Below are 23,666 nucleotides of genomic sequence, written 5' to 3'. Positions count from 1 at the left end.
TAAAGCCATATTTTGTTTATTTCAATTAACCTTATCAACTACTAAGTTCGTAGTGGAAAACCATATTATAAACCATTTGTTTGTGATTTTAAAAATTTTGTAATTTATAATTATTTCCGGAATAAAACTCCTAACGCTCTTTTTCCCGAAATATCAACCATCATCCAGTTGTAACAAATAAAATGATTTATGTATGAAATAATCTCGTTATTGTTCACAGCTAATAAATCAGTTCATTAGCGATTGTACTCCATTACGCGGTTAACAATTTTAGCACAAAAACATTACAATAGCGCAAGATTCGGTTGAACAAACAAATCCTACTATAAATGTATTTGTTTAAAACATGGTTTACACATATGAATAATATTCACCAGACCGGAAGATTGTGTGTTGAATACGGGCGTTTGCTTTGGTTGTTTTTTATTTGATTCTAGTTTAAGATTTTTTTTCTAAATTTTAAGTGTTGAATCCTCGAGCGAAATCTATAAAATGCTTTTATGTTTTACGCCGTTTCTCACTGGGTTACTGATTGATTGCAGATTGCAAAATAAAACTAAAAGAATAAATCAATAGGTAATAGTAAATTTAATACCACAAACTGTATTATTATTTTCTAAAGTCCTAATAAATTCCAAAAGTTTTTGTATTTTTTCATTCCAGGGATTATGCATTTATTGCCTGTTTTGGCATAAAACTTCGATCTATTTTTTTAAGAAAGGTCCTACACTTTTTCTTCTTTTCCTTTTTAAATTTAGTAAGTGTCTGGTTAGTCGACTTTCTTTAATTTTTTTTACCAATTTGTTCTGTTTTCTTTTATTTTCTCATTGATTGCTACACTTATGAACGCTCATGCTTTTGATATGTAGCCCAGACCTAAGTTCGCCTGTATCATACAAAATTTGTTGTGAAGAAGGTTTTTTTACAGCTGCTATATATCTAGTGGTATTAGTTTTGTTTCAAACTTAGAAAAGTGTACCCATTGAATGTTTTCATGGTTTTCATCATTCTTTAATGTGTATTCACCCGACTTTCATTGGAATTAAGGATATACTTATCTAAGAGTTCTTAGAAAGAACATTATAAAGTCTTAAACTTTATAGAAAGTCTGTTCACTCTCCTGGCAATGCTCTCTCCGCTACTATCATTTTTGCCATGCTGTTCCTTATTAAAGTCCTTGATAGAGAAAGTTATAGAATACAACAAGTCATTGAATTATTATTTGTAGATTATAATAACAGTCCAGCATATGTATAGCATAGGGTGTGCAGTGGGCAGTATTAATCATAGCTAACTATAGATAACTCTTCTTCGGAATATAAATAATAGCGCAACAGCTGCAACCAAAATGTACCACGACGGCACAAACACATTTTCCTTGAAAAAGGGCTTTAGAAAAGGAGACACCATTGACATGTTGCATAGTGCTATGAGAAACAATAATTAAGAAAAATATTGGAGTCAACACAAATGAGGAGTTTCTGAACAACTCGAGGTTTGCAGACAATATAGACTTTATTGCAAACCAAGTAGATCATGAATGTCAACTTCTTCAAGACCATCAGAGCTCTTGTGCACAAGTTGGCTCTAGAATTACCTTTTCTAAAACAAACATTTTAAGGTGTTCTTACCAAAAACATTTTATGGTGTGGCACGAAATTGAATAAGTGTATTATAAATATTTGGGCTACAAGATTAAATTAGAAAAAGGCAACCAAACAACAGAGTTAAACAGGTGAATAGAACTAACATGTGCAGCTTACAGACAACTGAGGAAAGTTTTAGGTTAGATCCTCCTATGTACTTGAAAAGGAAGTTGTTTGATCAATGCATACTTTCCATTCTAGCATATGGAGTAGAAACGCTATCCCGTACAGAAAAAGTAATAAATAAAAAACAAGTGTTACAGAGAGATATGGAGAGGTCAATGTTAAATATATCCATATATATTTTCCATAAAATCACTATATTTTTAATTTGTCTCCTTTATTTCTATTATCACTGTTGTTACCATTATTCATACCTTACCATTCCTTTTCACTTAAGTTTTTATTATATTTACCTTTATTTAATTTTCTAGGCATTACCCTTTAAATAACGAGCCTTGTGGATATTTAAATATATCTAACTTATCATAGTTATGACATAGATTATAGTGTCGAATTATTTATTTACTTTACCTATTTGTGTCATTTTATTATTGGATTATTAGCTGAAATTAATTAATCGTAACACTACTCAGTTAAAGTGAAATTTTAAAAAGAAAAGAAAAAATAAAAATTATTTATATTGGTCGTTTTAATAAGCTTCTAAATTATATCGATTATAGAGGCTTTATTGCCAAACCTTTTAAATAATGTAAATGTACTGTGATAAAGTAAAAATGTTACCGGGAAACAATTCCCTCGACTCATTTTCCTGTTTTATTGCGCTCGATACCAAGATACCAGAGTTGAAAACAGAGCGGCTTGCGTAAGGTCATTGGAAAGCGCGATAACTTGACATAGGTCGAGGTCGACATCTAATGCTCCATAACTTAAGGCTTTCGAGATGTCTCTAATAATCTTTAGGGTGTAAATAATTGACGCTGCTTTCCGATTATAGACTGGTTGGTCTGGTATCGTTATAAGTATATCACGTTTTATTACTGATGATTTTCCGTTTTTCGGCGATGTCAAGGGTAAATGTTCTGGATGTCCTAGAAATGGAACAAATAAATAACCATAATTAGATTTTCGATAAATATTTTTATGTGTTGTACTGTATCGTAAATTAACGTGACTTATTACACATATTTTATATCCATTTATCGGGTCTTTATGCAAGACTTTAAAACTTGAAACAGGAAATAATCATTAATGTTTAAAGGGTAACATGAAAAAATAAAAAAAAACCTAATCGCAATTGGTCTTATTGTAACTTTGACGACCGATTTCCGATTTCGGGCTCTACAAACTCAGCCTTTGATGAGATTTAACGTTAACAAGTAGCTATACAACATATGCTAATACTAAGCCTATAATAAACAAGTTTAATATGTGCCTCCCACTCTGACTTCCATTTTTCTCTGTCCAGTATGATTTTCATCTATTTTGGACCGGCATATCGAGACTCCAAACCCTGCGACCGGTTTCTCGAATTAAACAGATAAATGTTAATGTAAAGTGATTTAAAAGCAATAAATTAATAATAAACTTGAAAGCAATAAACTCGAACGAACGGACATGAGAAAATGAACATAGGGTTCAATAGAACGATTCAAGTATAGTCTTAAAGAAACAGATCGTAAAAAAAATCAAAGAAATGGCTCTAATTATACTAAATGAGACAAATCGTGTAGCAAATTCTTCGGCAAAATGCAGTAGGATCTGGTTACCCATATCACAGAATACATCACCCAACAAGAAGCGAAACGAAGGGCTTTTTCGCAATCCAAATTTCTGTGACAATCCGTCATGTTCTAAATAGTTTATCTGTCAACCTATAAAAACTAAAGTTTGTTTACGTATTGAGAAGTTGTTTAGTGTGTGTTGTTTAATAGTAAAAAAAAAGAAATACTGTCTTACATATTTTTGTAATAAACTCATTGTGATGACTGCACGAAAAGAAGGATTTTATTGTGTTGTTCGTGGGTGCCCATCTAAATCTGGTGAGGAAATAGATAAGTCTCTTTTCAATACCGAGAGATCGTAGCTGGTAAACAAAAAATTTAAACGCGTTACAAAAGTTATCTGAACATTTATATTTTAGTTAAATACACTTTTTTCTAGGGCTGAATTATGGCTAAAAGCAGCAAACAGGGAAGATCTACTTTCCAAGCATGTTGAATGACATAAAAATTATAAAATGTGTGAGCAAAATTTTGAACCAATATACATGTCGAAAGGAAACAAAAAGAAGACATTATATATGCAAGCACATTCTATGATTTTCTCGCAAAGCCATCATTTACAATACACGGATTAAAGAAAGTCAGTATATGTTATTTGGTCATTTAATATATTTTTATATTTCAGATGTTAATGTTAATATGCAGGAAGTGCCTATCACACCCAATACTTCAGTATAGGTTATCCCCCCTCTAAGTTATCTTTACCACAAAAATCAAAAATGAGGTCGATTAAAAACTTTACGTTCGAATGTTAAAAAAGCATGCACCTTCTCCAAAAAGAAGGAAGATGATAAAATTTATTTAAATAAATTTAATCAACTGTATGACAAGTTATTAAACAAGCGCCTAGCACAAATAGTGCAAACTCAAACAATTTTAAAATCTAAACCTCCAAAAAGTAGCAGGTATTCTGATGAATATAAACAATTTGCATTAACACTATATTTTTTTTATGGAAACAGTGTATTTGTATTGACGAAATGTCAATTAAGAGTAATTTATTTTTTGATACAGGTCGTGATGAAATTGTTGGTCTCTATTATATAGGAAATGGGAAAAAGGAATAAATAGTTGCACAAAATGTACTTGTGATAATGAGGCTTATATTTAAATTGGAAACAGCAACTAGCATATTTCTTTGTGAATATTACCTTTGAAGCAAATCATCATCTTCCTATTATAAAAGAATGTATTTATAAACTATTTCAATCAGGTTTATATGTGAATTGTCTTGTTACTGATATGGGATCGAATTTTCTAACATTGAGTTAATTACTTGGGATTTCTACTACTAACTTAGAATTTGATGCCAATGGACAAAAACTTGTTTATATATTTGATCCATGTCATTTAAGTAAAGCCACTAGAAATAACTTAATTAATAATGTTTTTATTTTGATGCCAAAAAAAAACGTCTGCCATTTATATAAACTTTTTATCATGAAGATATAAAACAATTTTATAAGTGTGTACCAAAACTAACACGATCCCATATATATCCTACATCTTTTGAAAAAATGCGTGTAAAACTAACATTTCAAATTTTAAGTAACACTATTGCAAGTTCTATGTATACATATATTTCTCATGTATTCTTCCATCGGATGCATTGGGAACAATAGAAATTATTGAAAAATTTAATCATTTGTTTGATATTTTAAATTCTACTGATAGAATAATCCTAACAAATTTAAAAATCTATTTGAGGGAACTAATTTTCAGATCAATTACCTAAATTATATGATAGATTTGGTACATAAACTAAAAATATTAGGTAAAACAGAAAAAGATGTAACAGATGTAAATATGTCGTTCTCGATCAAAAAAGTGTTAGATTGTAACGATTAATGGTAATAAAAAGCTTTCGGATAACTTATCATCTCACGATTGTAAATACAAGAAGACTTAATCAAGATTGTGGAAAATTATTTTGGGAGTATAAGACAAGGTGGAAATTCAATCAATCCAAATCCCATACAATTTCAGAGGGTATTTAAAAAACTGTTTTGTCAAAATTTTACGCATTCTAACAAAATGAATTGCAAAGATGATTTAGATAAACATTTAATGGATTTAAATGTAAAAAAAAGTTTGCAGTCAACAATATTCTCCAATGAAGGCTCTTTCGCTTCCAGATTGTGATTACAGAACAGAAAAACTAAGAACCCAAAATGCTTTTTAGTATGTATGTGGTTATTTAATTAAAAGGCTCTCAATATTCATGTTTGTCATATACATAATAAATATTCAAATGAAATTGAAGAACTAGATAGTAGTTTATTATTGACACATTTTAAAGCATACAATATTGATAAATGTGGGGACTTTGTTCAATATATTTATAAGTTAGAAAGAATGTTTTGTTCTTTATTTGAAGATATATTAACTAAAAGTGAAATATCACACTCATACCTTAGGGTCATAAAACAAGTTCCTTTTAAACATCCATGTAATTAATTTCCATATATTTATATTACAAAATTATTTATTCGTTTACGGTTGTTTTATTCTTTAAAATATTTTATACATACTTGAAAAAAAAAGGATAATACTAAATATTAGCAATCATGTGCATCAAAGTAAGTATACAAGGAATAATACAATTTTACCTAAATGTAATAAATCCATACATAGGTTACATAGGGCCCAGATTATACAATTGTCTACCGGAGAATTTAAAACAAACTAAGAGTTTAAAAAACATTTATACCTATGTTTGAAAGAAATCGAAGGGGTATACAGTCATTCCAGCTGCAGAATTTCTACGTGCAGCGAAAATATCGCGGTGTTGGAGGTAGATATTCACATTCAAAGAAATTCCTCAAAAGGAAAAAAAAAAGTCAGCAACTTAAGACAAAGTTAATAGCCATTTCAAAAGTATAATTTTGTATCGATAACTAAAACAGTTTTAAGTCAAAAATATCGATTTTTTTATAAAAAAAATTATTAAAAAACGATAAAAAAGTAATAGAAATACACTGATTTTCATCTCAATTTGAAATTTACTATTAAATTCCATCGGTTTTTTAACGTGTTAAAATACTTTTAGTACTTTAACCTTTAATTGTGGATTATTCCCATTAAAATAGTAATTACTTTAACATGCCACAAGAAAACAGCTTCAGAACAATAGTAACATATTGAGGATACATCTTTTATGTTTTTACATAACAGAGATATATATATATATATATATATATATATATATATATATATATATATAAAGTAGTTAGGTATTATTGATTGACACGTTATGTAAAATAAAGTTTTATTATGAGGTTGCAGTCATTAATAGGGCAGGAAAGTGAAACTCTTTGTGCTTTATCAAGCTTTCGCAAAATTTATTTGCTTCTTCAGGATATGCTAAAATATGGTATCAGTAAATACAATGAAATTATAATTAAATAGCATTGTATAAAACTAGTATAAAAACTTACAACATGAGGTTAATCCATTAAATTTTCAAATCTACAAAACATTAAAACTTAACTTAATAAAATTATATAGTTATGAAGTACAATATTTTAATTTTATTTAATTTTGTAGAAATTCATTATGACATTGATTATGTTGATGTTTGATTTATGTCAGAAAGACACTTGTTTCTGTTTATTATATTTTTTGTTATTGATAACTAGCTTTTGATTGTTATTATGGTTACGTACAAAGTGGCGCCAAATATGAATATTTAAATTTTTTGAAATTATAGTATTTATAGTCAGAAAATCTAATATTAGAAAATTATAGTATTAATTTTCGTAAGATAGAATGTAATTATAGATATTGCTTAGTTTATCAATATCAGTTTTTTTATTAACGCATTGATATTTATTTATGCATACCATTTCTAAGAATTCTCTTTTATTTAATTGGTTTTCACGTCTTAATATATTAGTTTCATTGAAATTAAATGTAACTTTGTACGTAACCATAATAACAATCAAAAGCTAGTTATCAATAACAAAAAATATAATTAACAGAAACAAGCGTCTTTCTGACATAAATCAAACATCAACATAATCAATGTCATAATGAATTTTTACAAAATTAAATAAAATTAAAATATTGTACTTCATAACTATATAATTTTATTATATATTATAAGTTAAGTTTTAATGTTTTGTAAATTTGAAAATTTAATGGATTAACCTCATGTTGTAAGTTTTTATACTAGTTTTATACAATGCTATTTAATTATAATTTCATTGTATTTACTGATACCATATTTTAGCATATCCTGAAGAAGCAAATAAATTTTGCGAAAGCTTGATAAAGAACAAAGAGTTTCACTTTCCTGCCCTATTAATGACTGCAACCTCATAATAAAACTTTATTTTTTATATATATATATATATATATATATATATATATATATATATATTGTAGCGATAAGCCTACCAAGGAGAATTGAAATACTATTATAAAAATAATACTTCAATCAACCATGGGAGCTTATCGTCTATGATGCGCCTATCTCAGTATCTCAAGTGTGAGTTCATCTTGTCTTAAACTACGAATTAAACTATGAACTCTTAGCTGATAGCAAATAAAACAATTATTTAACTAGATATAAAATGAGAATTTGGTGTTTATTGAGAGTAAACTAAATGTAAGACCAAATACTTACGATGTCGAGATAGTATTATGAGGTTTTTTTCCCGGTTTTTCCATTTCCAGCAATATTGGCAATATCATTTTAAAGTTGTCTACTTTAAAATGTATAATATGTCCAAATTTTAATATATATGAGTCAGATAAAATTAAATTATTAGAAGACGTTTTTACCAAGTAACAAAAAACAAAATTAGTTTAATTTATTACTGTTTGTATTTTGAGAATGATTTCCGAAGTGGAAATTGAAACGTCAATAAACTTATTTTAAACTTTAATAGTGGCTCATTTCCATTAAAATAGTAATTTCTTTGATTATCTATTGAAAAAACTTGTGTATTTTTAGTAGACTTACCTTTTATAAACTACAAAAATCAGGATCAATGCACATTTAAAGTGACAGCATTGGCCTTCAATTTACAGAATCTGCAATAAAAAAACAATAATTACAGATCTTATTTCATAAAGGTGAACATAAGAAAAGGTGTAATAAAAATAATAACTAGTATTATTAACTCTAAATAATAACATCCTAATAACAGCCAGATCAGTATCGTTGATTAAGTAAAATTTCTTGGTATCCTTTCTAGTGGCTTTAATTAAATGACATGGGTCAAATATATACACAATTTTTTGTTCATCGACATCAAATTCTGAGTTGGAGAAATCCCCAGTAATTTACTCAATTTTAGAAAATTCGATCCCATATCAGTAACAAGACAATTCACATATAAACCTGATTGAAATAGTTTAGAAATACATTCTTTTAAAATAGGAAGAAGGTGATTTGCTTCAAAGGTAGTGTTTACAAAGAAATATGCTAGTTGTTGTTTCCAATTTGAATATAAGCTTCGAACCATTATCACAAGTATATTTTGTGCAATTATTGATTCCTTTTTCCCATTTCCTATATCATATAGACCAACAATCACATCACGACCTGTATCAAAAAATAAATTACTTTTAATAGACATTTCATCAATACAAATACTACAGTGCTTGTCCTGATTGAACATTGTGTTCACTTTTAACTTTAGGACATCAAATATTTGGTCATTATTAACACCAGGTTTACAGACCAAATTTTCAGTAATTTTTTAAAGACTTCGTTTTGAAGGCAAATACTATATTCTTTCCATAAAAGCATAAGCTCTTGGACCCAAAAATATAGTGTTAATGCAAATTGTTTACATTCATCAGAATACCTCCTACTTTTTGGAGGTTTAGTTTTTAAAATTGCTTGAGTTTTCACCATTTGTGGTAGGGATTTGTTTAATAACTTGTCACACATTTGAAAAAATTTACTTAAATAAGATTTTTCATCTTCCTTCTTTTTGGAGGAGGTACATGCTTTTTTTACATTCGCACGTAAAGATTTTATTTTCAACCTCATTTTGCTTTTTCTTGGTGTACCACCAGATAACTTTGAGGGGGTTTGTGTGGCAGCTGATTGTGCATATGGGATGAAGCATTGTGGAGTATGGGGCCTATGTGGAGTAGACACTTCCTGCCTATTAACATCAACATCTGAAATATAAAAATATATTTAATGACCAAATAACATACAAACGTTCAAAGTAGATATGTTAATGCTAATTAGTGATTAGTCAAATGTATAATATAGTTGTAGGAGCAATTAATAAAATTACCTGTTACCAGAAACTCAGGTATTCAGAAAAGTATCAGGTATAGTACTATGTTTGTCATCAGTTGGATTATTAATGTCAACTGGCTGCACATTATCTATTTCAGTTGTACCTAAAACCACAACATAAATATTACTCAGTATGTAACCATAAGATAAGATGTTCTTAATAAGGCTGATAAAAGATTATTAAATTTTACAATTCCAGATCCTGTTTATATTATGAAAAACAACAAACAACTTATATAAGTAGATACTGATTTTTATATGACTTTTATAATAAAGCACTATAATTGTGAATAAATAAAAAGTATGTACCTTCGAGCCTTATGACTTTCTTTAATGGTTCATCTGTGTGTTTTGAATATTAGCTTTGCGAGAAAATCGTAGGATGTGCTTGTCCAAATAAGGTCTTCCTTTTGTTTCCTTTAGACATGTACACCGGTTCAAAATGTTTCTCGCACACTTTATAAGTACTATGCAATTCAGCAGCATTGGAAAGCAGATCTTCCCTGTTGGCTGCTTTCAGCAATATTTCAGCTCTAAAAAAAAAAGTGTATTTAACTAAAATATAAATATTCAGATAACATTTGTAACACGTTTTAATTTCAAATTTAATTTGTTTACCTGCTACGATCAGTCGGTATTGAAAAGAGACCAACTTCACCAGATTTCGATGGGCACTCATGAACAACACAATAAAATCGTGCAGCATTCACAGTAAGTTTATTACACAAATATTGTTGGAATTTTGATTGATCTCCAAAAATTGTTCGGGAGAAAGCTTATTAAATTCCTTTCCCCGTGCGTGTACAGTACCAAATATTTTAGGACCATGGACTGTAAAAGAGTTTCCTTCGATATATGCAAGCAGACTTCGCGGCGATGGTTACTTATGTATTTGGTTTTATAGGGGTTTGTACTTAGAGAAAAGTAAGCGTAATTAATCGATACTATACATTAACGAGAATATTTACAAAAGCACTATTACTAATTAAAAAGAGTTTGCTTTACCACATTGTTCATTATTATACCGGCGTTTTATGGGCGCGCGACTATAGAGAAAACTAATGCACTTTTTCACTGCATTTTGGAGGCAAAGAGATAGATACCGGCGAGTACCGCACACCTTGAGACACTAATCACATCTGCGATCCTTTTTGGCTTGAACCAAACCTTATCTTGTCTACCGATCGGCGTCAGTTTAACCCAAGGAGGCCCTTCTAAGAATTTTATGACACAAACACAAAGTTTGATCTATATTAATTTTATTTCTTGTTTTTTACTAACATGAATTATTATTTTAGAACCAGAAGAACATTCAAAAACAGTATGCCCTTCTAGCATATGTACATTACAATTACTATGAAACGACAACCAAGTTTACTTATGCCTGTAAAATTAGCAAATGATGTACTAGTGAATTTAGATATGTTCATTGCTTTTATTATTTATTTATTTTAACTGGTCCCTTTTTTAGAATTGGATGACTCCCCAATCACTGAATTTACTTGTGCTAGTGAAGTACCCATTGTATCAGATGCAGGAACCTCATCGTATGATACAGTTTTAGTTCCCAGCAACCACTCTACAGACAAGCAAATCAGTGCTCATAATGCACAATCAAGCACATCACTATTACTTAATATAACTGTTGATAACACCAACAACTTTACTTGGAACTTGTCAGATAGTTCAGATCTCGATCCTAATTATGAACCAGAAAAAACATTAGATTCTGACTCATCTAATATGTCAGATACTGAAGTTAAAAGTCAAATTAAGGGTGTTAACGTCTGTAGAAAGCGTAACAAGATGCGTAAAGAAAAAATAGGTAGAGAGCGTGTAAATACAAGTGGGTGGCTTGATGTGAAGGCTAAGAAGAATGTAAACGTAGGCATCGAACACAAAAGGGTCAACTTATTCCTGCCAGACAGATGAAGCATCCATACAATATGGATACAGCCTGTAGAAATAAATGTCGAGAGAAGATAAGTGAGGAAAATAGGAAGATATTGTTTGAAGAATTTTGGACAATTGTAGACAATGGGATTACATAGCTAGATACGTTAAGAAAGAGGATAAAAAGCAAGTGAAAAAAATAGACGGCAAATCAAGACAAAATTTCTCTAGAAAATATTTGCTCGCTCTTAACAACAACGACATACCGGTTTGCAAAGCTATGTATCTCAATACTTATGAAATATCCGAACAGTGGATAACAACCGCTTTAAGTAAAATTGGAAACAGTGGATCCCTTGAGGCAGATAGAAGAGGGAAACACGCTACAAGACTAAATAAAATTGATGAAAGGATCTTAAACTCGATACTACATCACATTAAACTTTTTCCTGTGGTGATTTCCCACTACACCAGACAAAATTCAACAAAAATGTACTTGGAGGAGGGTCTTAACGTTGGAATAATGCATGTATTGTACTTAGAACACATGCAAGAGAGAAATGTTGTAGAAGTAGGTACTTCTACAGAAGATAATACTGGGAAATTATTAATGCCGATTCAATCTTGCATTTTTTAAATCAAAAAAGGTCCAATGCAGCCTTTGTACAGCCTATCCACTATCAAGTCCAGAAGATAAACTTAAAATAAAATATAGGTTTGATAAACACATTTCTAATAAAATAGCTGCCAGAGCTTTAAAGGATGCAGATAAGGAGGCGGTGATCAATGAGAAGTCAGTTTGTGCCGCTTGTTTCGATTTACAGAAAGTCCTCGTAACGCCCCAATTTGCTGTAAGCGACTTTTATTACAAGAGTAAACTCGCCACATATAATTTTACAATTAACGATATGGGAAATAACAAAGGCTATTGTTATCTGTGGCACGCGGTTCTTGCAAAAAGAGGGCTAAACGAAATAAGCAGTTGCATTTTGCATTTTTAAAATCATCAAAAAGAAACCGGAGTAAAAAAGTTTATTCTTTACTCTTATAACAAGTGGCGGACAAAACCGCAACCGTTTTATTTTCTCACTGTTTTCTTATGCTTTTATCAATCTCAATATTCAAATAGATCATCGATTCCTAGAAGCAGGGCATAAACAAAACGAAAGAGACAGCATGCATGTTGTTATTGAAAATGCCAAAAAGCGGCAATCAGCAATATACACCCCTGATCAATGGATCATGTTGATTCGCATGGCAAAAGTGTCTGGAAAGCCATACATTGTAAAATAAATGGCACAAAGCGTTTTTTTTTTAGTTTAAAACAAAAGGTCAAATTAGAAAAATGGGATAAAGATAATGATGGAGAAATTTTAAAGATAAGCAAGATTAAAGAAGTGCACTTTTTATCAGATATGCCTCATAAAATGAAGTTCAAATATGACTATGTCGATGAGCTGAAAATAATAACTTTAAAAAAGACTAAAAGAAATACAATAAAAAACGATAATTCTAAAGAATTACCTCGACTCTATACAAGCTTGCTTCCAATAAATGAGAAAAAACTGAATGGTTTACTTGATTTATGTAAACCCAGAAGAAACAGTCTTCCTAAAGTAGAAATCCTCAATTTAGAAGAGTGATAATAATATCATAGTTTAAACGCGGAATATCCTCAAATTTAAATGTATGGTCCTCGAAAACTGCCTGTTTTCTCGATTGCAATTTGCGTTTCCTCATAAGAAATTACAGAATATATAAAGTAGTATATTTATTTGTGCTTCTCTATAGTAGACTTGACCAGAAGTTGTCGTACAATGTAGCCAATTCTTGTTCACAAGTAGTAATTATGGTCATACAAAACCTGTATTCTTCCATGCAGCGATTATTACCGTCATAAAAATACAAAAAAAACTTTTTTGTATTTTTTCAATAGTAAAAATTAAGCACAAAATTGTAATGAAATAAATTTTATTTATATGTTCCGTTTCGTTACATATTTAAATTTATAAAATAAAAATCGATATTTTAAAACAATATTTTTCAATCGTTTGGCAACTTTGGAATTAGCGACGGAATTCCGTTTCAATTCAGATCCACAGAAAGCCGTAAGACTAGTTTTTGTCGAGCGAGTGCCCATCAACAATAGGTTATTTACATTGGCGTTTCTGAGGGCAGGGTATTTTATGCGATAAGTTTGTGTTATTGATAAAACGTGTTATTGATAATACGAGTGTTATAGTTTGTCGTTTTATAGTAAATTTTTAGTTATATTCTGTGATTATTTGCTTTGAGTTTTATTGGAGTTGGACGAAAAACCGAGTTGTTCCAAGAGAAGACTGCAAAATTCTGATGTTGATTCCAAAAATGAAATGCCGCAAAAGAGACGGAAAATGTTAACGTCCGAAGAGAAGGTAATAATACGAAACATTTATGAAGGAATTGTCGGCAGAAAAATGGAATTAAATGTTAGTCAAGCGGTCGACATTTGTAGCAGTTTAACAAAAGTATCCGTTAGCTGTATTTATCGTGTACTTAAAGATACATCGGAAAATAAAAAGCAAGAAAAAGGTAAAACTAGAGGTAGGAAAAGCATTGTTTTGGATGACGAGACAAGGAATATTATACGTCGAAAAATTCATTCATTTTATTTTCGGAGTGAAATTCCAACACTGAAAAATATTTCTCAAGAACTCGAAAACGATGACTCCTTGCCCAAGATATCTCGTAGAGTCTTAACCAGGACCATGCGTGAAATGAACTTTTGATATGTAAAACTCAACAGAAAAAGTATGCTATTAGAAAAAAATAAAATTATTGTGCGGAGAAGAAAATATTTAGAAGAAATACGCAAAATTCGCAGCACTGGACGCAAAATATGTTATTTGGATGAAACCTGGATTAACCAAGGTTGGAAAAGGTCATACAGTTGGAAAAGGTTGGCAAGATTTAAATGTCAAAAGTAAACGCGAAGCATTTATAGAAAGCTGATATACAGGATTAAAAGCTCCATCAGGAAAGGGACGGCGTTTAATCGTCACCCATATAGGAAGTGATACAGGGTTTCTTGATGATGGTTTTCTTCAATTTGAGTCGAAAAAAACAGGTGATTATTAAAGAAATTGAAAGGGAGGATTCAACAATGGCTTACAGAAAAGGGGATTGCATACGAAGAATCAATTCTCAAAATTTAGCTCCTTGACATTGCACGGTTAAGCAAAATTGAATATCTTAAATATGCTGTAGATGAAACTGCAAAAGATTATGGTGTCAAAGTTCTGCGTCTACCACCTTATCATTGCGAACTTAATCCCATTGAACTTATCTGGGAGCAAGTGAAAGGAGAAGTAGCACGCAATAACAAAACGTTCAAATTAAACGAAATTAAGAAACTTTTGATTCAAGCAATTCTTCATGTAACTCCAGAGAAATGGGCGAAATGTATAGGCCACATAATTAAAGAAGAACATCGTATGTGGGAACTTGACACTTATATAAAAGTTTTACTAGAGCCAATTATAATTACACCAGGTGGTGAAGATAATGACAGCGATAGCAGCACTGCATCTTCAGGTTTAGACAGCGAATAATATTTTCTAATAGTTTAATAAGAACATCAGCATAAAAAAAAACCAAAAACAAAAAAAAAAACGAGAAGAACATAGTAAGTGTGTATAGTGTTTGTGTTTAAACACATCAAACATTATTTTTATTTTGTTTTTATAGAATTTTATTTTGTTTTATAGGATTTTATTTTGTTTTGTTTTATACTGTTTAAGTGTTTTGTTCATTTTATTTAATAAGACAATATGGCTCTTGGCGAACACCCATTTAAAAAAAGTATCGCGCCACAAGACATACCTCTGGGGTGGTGTGGAAACTGTCTTAAGACTTGTTTTAAAAAAATTTAATTGTGTAACTCTTTAAGGACGGGTCACGTCAAAAGACGTTTTGGCGTAACTTCCGCGACAGCCGGTTGGTATCAGTAAACTTTCTGGAAAATTACTTCTTTTTTATAGCTTTTTGTTTGTGGCATTCTGTATTTTTAGGGGAATGTAGGGAATGAGCCACAAAATATTTATTCATATGTTTATTTATTGACGTTTCAAACTCTATATCCAGAGACCGTTTTCAATTATACAAATGATAGTACTATTTATTTTCTATGGCTTTTCGCTTGTCGTTCTGTATTTTTAGAAATGATGTTGGGAATAAGCCACAATATATTTATTCAAATGTTTAATTTACGGACGTTTCGATCTCTATAAAGAGACCGTTTTCAAACATACAAATGACAGATATATTTATTTTTCTATAGCTGCTTGTTTGTGGCATTCTGTATTTTTAGGGAGAAGGTTGGACATAAGCCACAATATATCTATTTACATGTTTAATACATTGACGTTTCGATCTCTATTCCGTTTTTAAAGATAGAAAAAAAAATAAACAATATAAGATTATAAAAATATATAATAATAAACAAATAAAATAAATATAACTATCATTTATATCTTTGAAAGCGGTCTTTGGTTATAGAGATCGAAACGTCAGTAAAAACTTGTAAATAAATATATTGTGGCCTATTTCGAACATTAATATTTGAAAAATAAAATATAATTAACGTTAAAATAAAAGTAAGTGTACGTCACTGGATTTTCAAACAGCTTTCCGCATTTCTGGGCCTTTAAACCATGACTCACTCTCTCAAATAGTGAAATTATACCATAGCATTCCTAAGGTTTACTTTGAGTTTTATTTTTTCCTTAAAGCCGAGAATGGGACGAAAATACAAAAGGGACAGAATATTAAAACTAGTGAAAATATGGAAGCATAAAGTGACAACAATGAAGAATATTAACAAGATTCTGATTTTAGTTATTCGGATTAGTTCTAGAAATGTTTTTTATTAACATTTATTAAACAGTAATGTTTTCTTTTATTAAATCTGTTACTAAATCTAGAGTAAGTGTTTTTTTCCTTAAATACTTTGACGAAAACTATAGTAAGTCTTCAAAATTTAGCAGAAAAACAAGTTTTTTTGTTATGTGTAATTTCTGAAATCCCTTAAAACAATTTATATAATAATATATTAGACATTTAGGAGTGTAAGACGTTTTTCTTCCAAAAATAACGCCATTTCTTAGAGCGAAATCATTGTGAAAAATTTTCAAACGCGATTATCTCAGTTCAACCAAAAGTGAGTTACAATAGTTTCCGTTGCATGGGTCGATATGCAGCAACTTCAACTTATAAGTTCGTTAGGTTTTATTATGCAATTTGAAATTTATTTAAATTTTGCAATGGATTATTTATTGTAATATGTTTTATTTTGTGACCATGATTATTTATCTAGTTTCAGTTGATTGTAATTTTTAAGGTTATTTTCTAACTTTATGTAAGGTTTGTCTATGAAATTGTACAATTTTCAGTGACAATAAAGCATATTTCCCTTCTATTCCATAAAAAAATCCAGGTTAGCAGCTATTATCAGATTAGTATTCTAGCTTGAATCACCAGGACGCTTGGTCTTTCATCAGTACTTAAAAGCCTGATTTTGAGTTTTTACCAGATCAGTACTCTGGTAGAACTCACTTCTCTATCAATATCTATGCTATTTAATACTTTTGCCGGTGTTACATCTCCAAAGCGCATTAAATGGTAGTGGTAGGTGTCGGTAGGAATGCGTGCGTGCAAGTAGGTCTCACGCCGTTGGCCAGAGAGAGAGATGTCATTGTTACATTGCGAGCAATAGTGGGAGCAATGCGAGCTTGCCAAACAAAAATTAAGGCTCTTATGAGTAATAGTAAAAAACTATTTTCGAAAATGTTTAAAAGCTCTAACATTTTGTTTTCGTAAATAACTAATAGGTAATTCGGAATATTCTAAACAGTTTAAAGTGACCTGCTGTATAGATGCCGTAAAAACTGGAAAAATGAAAAAAGCACCACAGAGTCGACGGAATGTGAGTTTCATATGGCGTGGAAGGACAATATAATCCCAATGAAATACATAGCCGCTATTGCTGATTAGTTTGTAATTTCAGTATAAATTAATAATATTACAATTATGCTTAATGGAAAAGTGGAAGGTAACAATTTTAATTAAGAACTGATGTGAAATCCAGTTCTCTCTGTGGGACTATATAATTATAAAATTATTTTCCAGACAACATCTTCACAAAATAACATATTCATAAAGCCTAATATACCTTTTGTTTTAAAATTTTAATTCTCTTTGTATCTTATTCAGTTTTAAGTTTTAATCTTTTGTCATTATATTATCTGACTTTGTGTTTTGCGTAGAAGCGACATAGCATAAAATTAAAATCAGGCTTACGAAAAATAGATCTGATACAAAATGTTGTGAGAATCGAAGCACTAAGAAAAGCAATATGTAGTGAAATTGATAACATATCATTGACCTAAATAAATTTTATAACTAAATTCTCTTGAAAATTACACCAACATTTTTTGATGAGAATGATAATTTTAAAAAACTTTTGAGATTCACGCAAATAAATGCAGGAATTTTTACTTTAACTGGCACAAGTTGTCAAAATGTTTTATAGTGATTAGATCTGATAAGTAACCACCTTGAAAATATGTTTTTAACGTTAACATTAAACATGTTAAAAAAATGTTTTTTCCTAAAATTCTTTTATTTTATTTAATATAGTCCTTTTAGCTCAATGAAATAATTCCAAAGGTTTTCCAATTTTTTAATAGCCGTGAGAATAATTTAGATTCTGGAAGGTCTGCAAAAGAGGTGTTTATTTCGTCAATTTTCTCTTCGGTGGAGTTAAATTTTTTTTACGAGCCATTTTGCCAGATTTGGAAACACATATTCATTGGAGAGAGCCAAATTAGGAGAATAAGCCAGATGAGACAGCAATAAAAGGTTCATGGGCTCAGGCTTAGCAACCCATGAATTGTTGCTATTGTCTGTTTTAAGCCGGTTCATTGTCTTGGAGAAACAACATTTTTTCTTCTCCATATAGGGAAGTTTCCCACTGAGTTCCTTTTTAAATTTGTGCAATAATGCATAATAATATTGGCCATTGATAGTTTTACGTTTCTTAAGAGGATCAATTAAAATTATGCCTTTGCAATCCCAAAATACAGGGTACATAACCTTTTTGACCTATTTAGCCACTTTTAGCCGCTTTAAAGCACTTTTACCAGCTTCAGTACACTTTCGCGCATTCTGTTCTCTGGTATATAGTATTTGATCCAAGATTTATCAACAGTTACCTATCGACGCAACGAGTTCGGCGGATGGCGCTTCATGGGGTCCAAATGCAGCTAAGAAGTGGTCACATGATCGTATTTTTGGTCAATCTTTACATTCTTTATGCATTCTGCACAGAACTTCATAATTCGTCACTCGATTAACCATGGATCCACAGTATTTGTATATAGCACTATATCTCGAAAGCCTATCGCACCTTCATAGTTGCCTCCGATAAGCCTCGAAGTCCAAGCTTCCACTACGTAATACTATTTACTATTTTCACTTCCACTCTGTAAAGCAAAACCGGAATTATAAAGCACTTAAGTAACCGACATGTTGATGTGTAGATCTCGACTTTTAAAAATCGAACTTGATTTCGAATTTTATTTCATTTTGATATATCGAATTTTAATAAATGCTGATCTGACCTTTCCTATGCATTGTTATGTCGAACATCGTGAATTTTTTCAGATAAGTTTTGGGTGTACTGTCATTATATTCTTCACGCGGCACAGAAGTTCCAAATAATAGGTCACCAGAAAGCCGCAACTCTTTCCCAAATAAAACTTTCGCTGGTGTTTCGCTCCTCGACTTATGGTTGGAACTTCGATATGCAAAATTTCGATCTTAGCCGGAGTGTATTTCTCTTGGAACTCCAAAACAACAGAACAAATGACTAACCAGTACTTTAGCGACTGTTGAGGCCTCTTGATCAAGAAGAGCATATATCTTCGGCCACTTACTGAAATAATCAATGGCAACCAAAATGTACCGGTTATCAGATACTGTATGGGGAAATGGTCCAGCGATGTCGTCAGCGATCTTTTGAAAGGAGTTTCGACCAAAAATTGCCTCATCAGGCAATTTCGTTCTAAGACCTTTACTAGCCGCACAGTCTGTACATTCACGGCACTACCTCTCAACATCCGAGCGACATCTCATCCAGTAGAATTGATCTCGGACTTTTGCTGAAGTCTTGTTTATTGCCAAATGCCTAGATACACTATTGTGACACTCAAAAACTGTATTTAAATGATTTATAGCGTGTATAACCCTTACCATGAGGAAGACCGCAAGTGCGCTGAAGCGACGATAATAAAAGAACTGCAGGACCAATGTGGAAACGTCTTACAAACAACAGAGATGAATGGCGAGAATTAATAGAGGCCTATATTCGGCAATCCGAATAAAGAGAAGGGCTTCAAAAAATAATAACCCTTACATAGTCCCTCCATAACGACACCGCTTCGTTGTTCGTTTCCGTACAGATTTAACTGATTAAAAAAAATATTTGCTAATTGTAGAACATTTTTTTATTTTTATATTTCTTTTTCAATAACTATACTTTCCACCGCTTCGTTGTTCGTTTCCGTACAGATTTACCTGATTAAAAAAAAATATTTGCTAATTGTAGAAAATTTTTTTATTTTTATATTTCTTTTTCAATAACTATACTTTCTTTAGTATTTTTTTTATCTTAATTATTTGTTTATGTCTGTAAGTAATACTATTCAGTATTTTTTTATCTTCATTTTCTGTTTACAGGTCTTTTAACATGCTTACTTACAAATCACACTAAAAAGGAATATTTGAAACCGACACATAAACACAAAAAAAAATTGTGATAAAATAGTATATTAAAGTATAAGTGGATATTGAGGTCTTTAAGAGATATATGGAAGTGTTTTAAAGAACAGTTATCAACGAATACTTTATGCTATTTTTTTTATTGGTACACTTTGAAATCGTATATTATTACTACAAAAAATTAAAATAAGAGCTAATAATGCAAAATGGTTGAATTTGTAATGTACATCAGTATACCTTTCGTTATTACAGAAATGAGAAAAACAAAAATTAATTTGCAATCTGTAACATCAGATTAATTGTTATTACTGGTTGTATATTGCTTAAAAGAAGAATGAGAAGAATGTTTCAAACATTATTGGGAGTGCCATTAATGGAAGTACAACCCTATTGGCTTCCGAGAATGTCGGTTGTATTACTTTGAACAGCATTTCCGCTCATTTAAAAAACGAAAAAGCTTTTGAAATATTTTTTATTTTATTGTTTAGTAATATTTTATTTATATTTTATTTATTTGTTTAAAACAGGCGCGTTCTTGAAAGTTAAATTTAAACACGCTACGGCGTACTTTAAAAAAGCAAAATGGGGTACCAATAAAAAAGGCGTATTATGTCAGGATGTCTTTATTCGCTCCATGCGTGACCATAGTAGGAGTACTTTGAAACGATGCCAGCGTGCGTAGCGGCGAAATATGACAAAATTGGCCCTACCTTTTTATGCATAAATTTTATCAAAAATATGTACAAATACATATTGCGTATTTAATTGTGCTAATAATAGCAAAAATAGTAAGGGTAGTTTTTATAGGTTCCCAAAAATTACATATAAATTAGAGAAAAGAAAAAGATGGATCTGTGCTATTAATATGAAAAAGTAAATATCACATAACTTCATTTTTATGCAATTGAAATAGAAAAAAAATTTAAATAATTTACCTTAAATGATATTTTATAAGGCTTCAAGCTAACTGCAGAGTGCCTGATGACTTTAGCTTTTATATTATAACTTTTACTATTACTGTTTTTAAATATATGCTCATTCACGTGAAAAACTTGATTTGCCAGTACTAGATTTTTTCCTTTCTTTTTCGTTTGTGGTTGAAAAGATATATTATGATGAATTTTGAGAAACCCAGTTTTTAATACTACATTTATTTTGTACATAAACTAAAAAAATATAATTAAAAGTTATTTATTAATAATTGTCAATTCGCATGTATTTAGCAATGTCAAACATATGTCATATGTTTAACCTGAAAATTGGTAGGTCCAAAACTGTCAGATGAAGGCGGTAGGTGTCGCGTCAGTCACGCACGGAGCGAATAATTAAATCATAAATCTGAATGCGTGACATTTATGCCATTAGCATTGTCAATATAAATTTTGTTTATAAATACATTCTATATTATATTCAAATTTTTAATCAAAATTATTTTAAACAAATTACTTTATGTATTAAGTGGCTAAAATCCTAACCCGCGTTAGTTTTATTGTAAATAGCACGTAATGTAATTAGACTTTTTCGATGGTTTTATACATATATATATATATATATATATATATATATATATATATATATATATATATATATATATATATATATATATATATATATATACATATATATATATATATATATATATATATATATATATATATATATATATATGTGTATATACAGTTTATGGTCGGTATAAACCTTACGTGAGATGGAGTGAGAAACACCGGTTTAAAAAAAAAAGAGGTATATTAGGTCCGCCCTTTAAATATCGCCGAAAATACATGAGTGGAAATATTAAAAAAGGGGAAATTCAACGTTGCCAAACTTATTGGTTTTATTTGACCTGTTGTCTTTTTGGCATTTGAACAATGTTCTAAGATAATCAAATTTTGGCGAAATGGATTTAAATGGCAGCTGTTTTTTATTGGTAATATGCCACAATTTTACTTTACAATAAGTGTTATTTAACATTTTGATTTCCACTTCGGAAATCGTTTTATATAAATAAAATTTATTAATGTTTCATATTTTAAGTACGATTTCCGAATTAAAAATCTAAACATGAAAATAAGCTTATTTTAAGGTATTTTCAATATTATTATCTCTGGTTACGATCCTAATATACCTAAGAAACTAGAGGTAGGTGTTGACATTTTAAATATACAAATAGTACTCACATTTACATTACACATTATTAAATCGCGAATCGTCTACATTGACATTTAAAAACATAAGTTTTTCCATTTTTCTTGTTAACCGTGTTCTTCTTTTATTTAAAATTAAACCAGATTTTGAACATGTGTTCACAAGGAACAGATTTTGTTACAATACTACAATATAAACGGAATTATAAAGGGATTTGCCCCTTCATGTAAATAGTAAAAAGGGCCGGCTTAACGAATTTTATATTTTATTTGTCATTTACATTACATATTTAATTTAAATAAATATCTAGATAATTAAGGGAAAAAATACATAAACTGATGGAGTATTAGAATTAATTAATTATCATATTTTCTGTGTCGATTCTTTATTAAATATATCCAAATTTTGAAAGTAATAAACAATTTTTGTTTTGTTAAACAAATTGCAAGTGAAATATTAAAATGGTGAAGTAAAAATTAAAATGAATTAATGTAGGTATCTACATATCGCTAAATATGATTATATTTTATACTTCATGTAAGGGAATATGATTATATTTTATACTTCATGTAAGGGAAGAAGTTTTTCAATTGTTAGTAAGGTATAAAGTATGTCTGAAAAAGTTGGCAACAAATGGGAAATTTATTTATTATTAATTTCATGAAAAAAACTATTCTTTATAAACATTTCTGCATTGCATAAAAATCAATAATCAATAATCAAATTTATAAAATTTTAAGTGGTATACAGCGAAAAATATTGATTTATGATTAAAAGTGAAGTGCTTTTAAATTTAGGTGCAGCATAAAATGTTATTTTAATTTGGTTGTAGGAATTAAAAATTATTTTTAAATTTAGATTCATTGTCTTTTAATGATGTATCAGTAGGTGCATTAATTTTTAATTTTATTTCTAATTTACCTTATTCAATATACAAAATCAACAAATGCAAAAGTATTTTTTTATTTACTTTTTACTTTAAATGTATTATTTAATTATTAGAAGGCCATGAATCTAAACTTGGACATAATTTTTAATACCTACAAACATTTTAAAATTACATTTTCTTGCATATCTAAATTTAAAATCACTTTCCTCTTCAGTATTAATTAATAATTTTGATTTTCCCTATCTACCACTTAATATTTTATAAGA

At 29.8% G+C, this 23,666-nt stretch overlaps 1 protein-coding gene across 2 annotated transcripts in view; it reads right to left on the bottom strand.

Annotated features, from left to right (window-relative positions):
• LOC140445502 (uncharacterized) overlaps positions 1-23,666 on the bottom strand; it is a 500,280-nt gene that overhangs the window by 398,617 nt on the left and 77,997 nt on the right. For both annotated transcript variants that reach the window (XM_072537554.1, XM_072537555.1), the window contains exon 2: positions 8,358-8,428. The gene's annotated coding sequence lies outside the window, so the exon portion shown is untranslated. The remainder of the gene's footprint in view (positions 1-8,357; positions 8,429-23,666) is intronic.

The sequence above is a fragment of the Diabrotica undecimpunctata genome, chromosome 7 (genome assembly GCF_040954645.1).
Source record: "Diabrotica undecimpunctata isolate CICGRU chromosome 7, icDiaUnde3, whole genome shotgun sequence".
NCBI lineage: Eukaryota > Metazoa > Arthropoda > Insecta > Coleoptera > Chrysomelidae > Diabrotica > Diabrotica undecimpunctata.
Note: the sequence above shows the minus strand (reverse complement) of the source record. Positions and strands in the feature narration are given on the sequence as shown.